Genomic DNA, 8878 nt, shown 5'->3' on the forward strand with positions numbered 1-8878 from the left:
CAAATGTCTATCCTCAACACCCACCAAGGAATCAACCAGACAAATCTGGGGCCCATATTGGGGTTGGACAATAACTTTCCTTGGATTTGAACACAAATATCTAGAGATGAGTGAGGAAAAAGCAAAAGAATGAATTTAGCAGGCCTGGAAACCTCTGGGTTCCAGATGAATGCACTTGAATAAATTGTACTGCTTCTCTTTCTGTTTCACTGTGTAAAATACTTAATTAGAGAACAACATTTGGCCTTTGCTTGCTTGCTACTTTGGGCTGGCAAGATAGCAAAAAAGCTAGGAGCAGGAAGTAGTAAGTGAGCCACAAGGAGGCCTCCACTGTTCTGACTCACCATTAACCTTTTACCTCCATCCATTTGGCTGTTAAGAGCAAAAACTTTGGTAAGAACAAAATTTCCCCACAGAAGAAATGCCCCATTCCAGAAAGGGAGATGGGAAGTTATGTGCGCATTAGCCTTATCACAGAAGTTGAAAAATTGGCTGAAGGCCACCCTTGGCACCAAGACTTGTTTTGGGTTGGGTTTTTTTTTTCCTCTTGGCATCATTTGCTTCTCAGGAGTGACTGTTTGCATTCAAACCATGGCATGTATGAAAAACAATCTCGAACCAAAAGTGATTTGCAGTTCCCTGGTTTAAAAATTCATAAACTGTGAAAATTCTTCAGGGATATCTGTTAAGGTCTTCATATCCTGAAAGTGCTTTTAGAACTTTCAAGCCAGAAGGTTGGCTAGATCAGAGATTCTTAACCTGGGGTCCATGAACTTATTTTTAAAATATTTTGAAAATTATATTTCAATATAATTAATTTCCTTTGTATTTTATCTCACGCATTTAAAAACATGATTCCTGATAAGGGGTCCACAGGCTTCCTCAGCCTGCCACAGGGGGTCTAGGACACAGAAAAAGTTTAGGAGTTTCTAAGCAAGATGATCTCTCAGGTTGTTTTTATTTCTAAATTCTGTAATTCCGTTAATCCCTTCATTTTACATACATGGAAAGGTTGTCCCAGAGAGGCAAAATGAGTTATTGCAAATCTCACAGCTTTAGTGAAACGGCCCAAATCTCCTGCATCTCAGTCCATTATCCTTTTTATGGTACTATTTTCTTTAATGAAGCCTACTTCGATGCCTTTTTTGAGATGCTAAGCATTACTGTTAATTATGGACATTTTATTCAAGTAATTATGTATTTATAAAATAAATATTTATAAAATCCCACTTCTGCCATTTAATACCTCCATATCCTGTCACTAGTCATTTAACTGCTCTCTGACTCAGTTTCCTCATCTGCAAAATAAGAGGGTTGAGCCAGATGGCATCTATTGTCCCTTTCAGTTCTAAATAAACTGTACTAGACACTACCATATTTAACATTCTACATGCAGTAGAGGAATTAAGAAAATGCATAAGACATATTCTCCGGCTTTCTGGGACTTGACAATTTTGTCTGAAGTCTGAATGGACAGAAGGTCTCTACAGAAGTCCCAGGACTGAGAGGCAGAAGCAAAGCGATGGAGTATGGGCTGGGATCCAGCTGAATTCTCTCAACATTCCCTTCCAAACAACTTTAAAATAACACCTTATAGAAAATTGGGAAGTGGCAGAGCCAAGGTCAGAGGAAGACATTTTTCCAGTCTAAGAGAACTCAGTGGGTCCACACGAGAAGTTGGTGACACTGGTTTGGACACAGGCCCAGGATATGGCAGGAACACTAGCGGTGGGCCTTAGAGGTAACTAGGACAGCAGCAGCAGCCTCAGGAGCTCTCAGCTCAGAGATGGTAAAGGGCTGGACGACTGGTAAGAAAGACATTACAGGGGACTTTTTGTTGGCACTGGGTACAGTCGGCACTGTAACTCTGTTGCCCATAAGTACTTCTGGGTTGTAGTTTCAGGGTGGAAAGGAGCACTGGGGGTCGGTCACAAGGGAGCAAAGGCCCTGGTCACAGTTCCAGAGCCAAGAGGAGTGCTAACCCCTGTGGCTGCAGAGAACTGCTGGGTGAAGACCAGAGTACAGACAGGAGAGCAATGACCAAGCCTCTCCCAGGATCTCACCACCTTGGAAGCACCAAAAACTTGTAGACCTCCCAGAACTAGTTCTGAAAACAGCAGCACAGAAAAGCCTCAAGCTTGACACAGTGCCTTCCCACCCTGAGATGAGTAGATCTCAACTTTATGTTAAAGTTCAAAGTGAAGAAACAGTCTGGGAACATGAGCAAACAACAAAAAAAGAACTTGACCATACAGTTCCAAACAAAGCCTCAAAGAAAAACTGCTAATTGGACCCAAGGCCAGCAAGAATTCCTGGAAGAGTTAAAGAAAGAGATACAAGTAGTAGAGGAAAAATTGTGAAAAGAAATGAGTGGTACAAGAAAATTGTGAAAAAAGAATTAACAGCTTGGTAAAAGAGGAACAAAAAAAAAATACTGAAGAAAATACCACCTTAAAAAAACAGAATAATCCTAATGGCCAAAGAGGCATAAAAATTCACTGAAGAAAAGAACTCCCTTAAAAGCAGAATTGGCCAAATAGAAAAAGAGGTACCTAACCTCACTGAAGAAAATGATTCCTTAAAAATTATAATCGGGCAAGTGGAAGGTAATGACTCCATGAGACATCAAGCAACAATCAAACTGATGAGGTGCTTGTGCTTGAACCCTAACAGCCTCTCTTTAGATGCCTGTGCCTGAATCCCAGTTCTAAAACACATTCTGTCCCAGGCAGTTTCTCTCTAGCTAAATGGCAGTGTGCCCCAGCTTATCTCTGCTCCTTCCTCAGTAAGCAGCTGCACCTATCTATAGATTGATTCCTGGATGCTGATATTTGACTGTGCACTGAGTCATGACCTTATCTACTACTTATTGACCTTTCTAATATGTATCTTAGACATAGTATTTTGTCTAACAAGACATTAGATGAGAAGCTACATAGAGATTGCTTGTTAGCCCTGACGGATTGTTAACTTAGTGATGTTTCACAGTAAAAACCCCATCCCCCTAGTAGCCCCCCCTTGGGCTATTTCCCAGTGAACTCTGGGTAATATGCCTGTGCAGTAGATACAAAAAGTGCATGCTCCTTTGAGAACTGACCGCCCCTTAACCACTCTCTAATCCCCCCCCAAAACACCTAATTGACATGTTTCACCCCCAAATCTTGTATTTAAGCTCTCCCTGCACCCCTCTAAGGTTGCAGGTTCCCTAAGAACTCTTGCCCACTGTAAAGTGTAACAAATCTTTGCCAACTTGACTTAAAGAATGCTTGAGATCGTGAATTCATTCTGGACAGCCCTGACCCTCTCCAGTACTCGGATCCTTGAGGGGTACTCCCCCTCAACCTGGAACTCCAGTCCTGGGAACTTTAGTTTTGGGATCCCTGAATCCCTGGATTTTTCCCCCTCAACAAAATAAAATCAAAAGAATGAAAAAAATGGAAGAAAATGTAAAATGTTTCATCAGAAAAACAACGGACCTGGAAAATAGATCCAGGAGAAATAAGTTAAGAATTATTAAACTACCGCCACAATCAAAAAAGAGCCTGGACATCATATTCCAAAAATTTGTATAAAGGAAAACTGCCTTGATATCTTAGATCCAGAAGGTAAAATAGAAATTGAAAGAATCCACTGATCACCTCCTGAAAGAGATCCCCAAATGAAAACTCCCAGGAATATTATAGCCAAATGCCAGAGCTCTCAGGTCAAAGAAAATAGTGTAAGCAGCCAAAAAGAAACCATTCAAATAATGTAGAGCCACAACGGAGATCACACAAGATTTAGCAGCTTCCATGTTAAAAGAATGGAGGGTTTGGAATATTCTGGAGGATAAAAGAGCTAGGATTACAACCAGGAATAACTTACCTGGCAAAACTGGTTTTAATCCTTCAGGAGAAAAAATACAGATCTTTAATGAGATAGAGGACTTCTTAGCATTCCTGATGAGAAAACAAGAGCTGAATAGAAACTTTATCATTCAAACAGAGGACTCAAGGGAAGCATAAAAGGGTAAATATGAATGAGTAATCATCATGAGTAATCAATGGAGTTAAACTGTTTGTGTTCTTATATGGAAAGATGATACATGTAACCCCTAAGAACTTTATCATTATTAGGGCAGTCAGAAGGAGTCAGCATAGAAAGGAGGTGTAGGTGTGACTTGATCATGTCAGGATGATCTCCAAAAAAAGAATGTAGGGGTGGGGAAAAAGGATATAGAGAAGAAGAGGGAAGAGAGAAGTAGACTGAGACAAATTTTCTCATATAAAGAAGGCATGCAAGTCACTTAACTCTGCCTCAGTTTCCTCATCTGTAAAAATAAGTTGGAGAAGGAAATGGCAAACCACTCCAATATCTTTGTTAAGAAAACCCCAAATGGGGTCATAAAGAGTCAGAAAGCACTAAAATGACTCAACAAAAACAACGATGATCATGTGGCATAAAGTATAGAGAAGGAAGAGGACCAATCAAGGGAAGCCCAACAGAAAGCTTTAGGTGACCAGACACTTACCTTACTCATGTAGCAGTTTGAACTGACTCCTTCGCGAAGCCACAGGACACTAACAGAGTCTCATGAAAATAGCTCTTGTGCTCTGAGCAGACAGGTACTCCACTCATTATCACTTCCTTCTCCACAATACAAGGTCTCCCTGGCACTGATACTGAATAGCCATGTTTTATCTCACAGGAGGCCACTCAGAACTATGCCCAAGTTTTGTCAGTCTGTAATTTAGAAGCAAAACAAACCACTTTGCATATATCTGAGCAATATCTGGAAAGATAAATGACAAAAACTTTTTGATGAGCATGTGAATAGGGCAAACATTGCACTCCAGGGTACCCTTGGCTGCCCCTTGCTGCCTGAAGGTCTAAGGTATTTTGAGCAGAGAAGAACACAAGACAAAAGAGTACAGGCGAGAGACTGTTGGGTTTGGACTCAGTGAATGTGGATTCAAACCTCAACTCTGCCATTTATTGCCCCTTTGACCTTGGCTAAATTGCTTAATCTTTCTTAGCTTCAGTTTCTTCATATATAAAATGAGAGGATTAGATTAAGGTATCTTTCAGTTCTAAATATATGACCCTATACCCTCCCCGCCTAAGAATTTGTTCACACTCTGGCCTAAACCTGGTCAAATCTTGAGGGCAGAAATGAGGGTCAACAAGAAACTAGCAGAGGATGCTAGCATGGGCACTGTTGCAAAACTGACTTTCAGGGGCAGAGCCAAGATGGCAGAGTAAAGACAAGGACTTGCCTGAGCTTCTCCCCCAAGCCCCTCCAAATATCTTTAAAAAATGATTCTAAACAAATTCTAAAGCAACAGAACTCACAAAGAGACAGAATGAAACAAATTTTCAGGAAGGTCGACAGGAAAAGTCTGTTGCACCAGGCTCAGAGAGGAGCACAGTCCAGCACAGGCTGCATCAGCACAGACTGGGGCTCCAGCAAACCTGGAGCAGGCCTCAGGGGACTGAATCACTGGAAGCAGTGGCAGTCTCCAGACTTCTCAGCCCATAGATGCCAAAGATAACATAGAAGGTCAGTAGGAAAGGTCTGTTGGACCTGGGTGAGAGAGGAGCACGGTTCATTGCAGGCTATGCCAGCATTGTCCTGGCCCCAGAAAACCAGGAGCAGGCCTTGGGAGTGACAATCTGTAGCAGCAGTGGCAGTGGCAGTGGCAGCAGCAGTGGCAGAGGCTGTGGCTGCTTCTGGAGCTCTCAGCCCATAGACAGTAAGGGGATCAAACCACTGATCAGAAGGAGATCACAGGGGTCTCTTTGCTAGCACCAAAGCAAGACTTTATTGCTTTGGCTATACTTGGATCTGGATCAAAGTCTTGGGTGGCAGTCTTGGGGTGAGGCAGAGTGCTGGCACAACAAAGCTTGTGACAGCAGTAGAGAGGGGACCCTCCTCACAGTTCTAGAGCAGAAAAGAGTGTTTGTTGCTGTTCACAGACCAGAGCACAGGCCAGGAGAGGAGTAAACACCTCTCCTTAGATCATACCCTTTGGAAGAACTGAAAATTTATAGGTCCTTAGGAGCATCTCCAAAAATAGCTGCACAAAACCCCTGAAGTTTGGGGTTTTGTTTCCACACTGGAAGCAGAGCCCTACCTTAACATAGAGCTAAAAAGTCAAGAAATAGAGTGGGAAAATGAGCAAACAATGGAAAAAAAAACTCTAACTATAGAAACTTATTTTGGTGACAAGGAAGATCAAAACACACAATCAAAAGAAGACAACAAAGTCAAAACTCCTACAACCAAAGCCTCCAAGAAAAATATGAGTTGGTCACAATCCGTGAAAGAGCTCAAAAAGGATTTTGAAAATCAACTAAGAGAAGTAGAGGAAAAATTGGGAAGAGAAATAAGACTGATGCAAGAAAATCATGAAAAACAACAGCTTGGCAAAGGAGACCCAAACAAATACTGAAGAAAATAACACCTTAAAAATAGACCAAATGGTAAAAGAGGTCCAAAAAGCCAATGAGGAGAAGAATGCTTTAAAAAGCAGAGTTGGTCAAATTGAAAAGGAGGTCCAGAAGCTCACTGAAGAAAATAATTCCTTAAAAATTAGAATGGAGTAAATGGAAGCTAATGACTCTATGAGAAATCAAGAAATTATAAAACAAAACCAAAAGGATAAAAAAAAATAGAAGACAATGTGAAATATCTCATTGGAAAAATAACTGACCTGGAAAATAGTTGCAGGAGAATAAATTTAAAATTATTGGACTACCTGAAAGCTATGATCAAAAACAGAACCTGGCCATCATCTTTCAAGAAATCATCAAGGAAAACTACCCTGATATTCTAGAACCAGAGGGTAAAATAGAAATTGAAAGAATCCACTGATCAACTCCTGAAAGAGACCCCAAAATGAAAATTCCAGAGTTCCCAGGTTAAGGAGAAAATATTACAAGCAGCCAGAAAGAAACAATTCAAGTATCATGGAGCCACAATCAGGATAACAAGATTTAGCAGCTTCTGCATTAAAGGATCACAGGGCTTGGAATATGATACTCCAGAGGACAAAGGAGCTAGGATTACAGCCAAGAACTGCCTACCCAACAGAACTGAGGATAATCCATGAGGGGAAAAATTTGATATTTGATGAAATAGAGGAATCTCATGCATTCTTGAGAGAAGACCAAAGCTAAATAGAAAATCTGACTTTCAAATACGAGACTCAAGAGAAGCATGAAAAGGTAAACAAGAAAGAGAAATTATAAGGGACTTATTAAATTGTTTACATTCCTACATGGAAAGGTGATATTTTTGGGGGTGTAAGATCCACCCACAGCCAGCACCCAGAAAGCTGCCAACAGCACAGGTTCTTTTGACCTGCTTAACTAAGGAAAGCAAGGTGAAGGGGTTGACAAGTTTACTTTAATCCAGCATAGAGACAGCATTCACTTAGTTCAGGGGAAAAAACCAGCACCCTAAACTTCAGAAAAAAATACAAACAAATTACAAACATCGACAGACCAAATACAGATTCATAGTTACCAACATTTAGGTTCAGCCCGGGAGCTCAGAACAAGGGCTGGCCCAGAGTCATTCGCGCCACCACGGCTGTGGGAAAGAGCTCCAAAGAAGAGACAGCCAACCCCTGGTTTTATATCTTTTTCAGGGTCAGGGGTGAGTCACACATGTGACTCACCCACGTGACCTAGAATCCTCACAAAGAGGCAGACTTAAACCCACATGGTCTAAAAGCCTCTGCTGTCCCAGACATGTAAACTAGGCCCTCCCTGGAGTTAGCCCCACCTTGGGCCCCACCTTAGTTGCCAATCTATGCCCACATAGGTTTTACACCTAATAGGGGTTTGGGCCTGGGGCTTAGCACTTAATAAGACTCAATGAAATACACTGAATTACTCAAAGCAAACAAAAGCCAAACTCTTCAAGGGCACTTGTTGAACTAAGTGCTAAGGAGCCCATTTTGCTTACCAACACAGTAACTCATAAGACCTTTCTCATTATTTGAGTAGTTAGGAGTATATATAGAAGGGATGTGCATATATATATATATATATATATATATATACACACACACACACATATATGAAGGAGTATATATATGAAGGGATGATATCTAAAAAATTAAAGAGGTGAGAGAGGAATGTACTGGGAAAAAGAAAAAGGGAGAGGTAGAGGTGGGAGGTGAGGAGTGAGTGAACCTTACTCTCATCAGAATTGGCTCAAAGAGGAAATAACATACACACTCAGCTGGGTATAGAAACCTATCTTACCGTACAAGAAAGTAGAGGGGGAGGGGATAAAAGAAGGTGGGGGTGATAGAAATGAGGATAGATTGGGGGAGGGGGTAATCAGAAGCAAAACACTTTTGAGGAGGAACAGGATGAAAGGAGAGAGAGAATAGCATAAACGGGGCAGGATAGGAAGGAGGGAAATATAGTTGTCTTTCACAACATGACTATTATGGAAATGTCTTGGATAACTACACATGTATAACATATTGAATTGCTTGCCTTCTCAATGAGAAGGGATGGGGAGGAAAAGAGAGAATTTGAAATTCCAAGTTTTAAAAATGAATGTTAAAATTGTTTTTACATGTAACTGGCGAAAAATAAGATACTAAATAAAAAAAAAAAAAACGGATTCTCAACCTCCCTTCCAACCACCTTGCACATTTTAACTCTTAGCACAAATATGTTAACTTCAAGGGCACTGCCATATATTTTATAGTTTTCTAATTGTTTTTTATGAATACACATTTCCAAATCCCTTGCATCGAATGCCACTCTGGGCTAGGAGTCTGTTGGCAGCAAAACTCACTTGTCTGAAGTAGGATATTGAGACAACATAGGGAATGGGCTTTTCATTTCATTGGCAAAAGGGACTCCCAGGTGAGGA

The sequence above is a fragment of the Trichosurus vulpecula genome, chromosome 5 (assembly GCF_011100635.1).
Source record: "Trichosurus vulpecula isolate mTriVul1 chromosome 5, mTriVul1.pri, whole genome shotgun sequence".
Lineage (NCBI taxonomy): Eukaryota > Metazoa > Chordata > Mammalia > Diprotodontia > Phalangeridae > Trichosurus > Trichosurus vulpecula.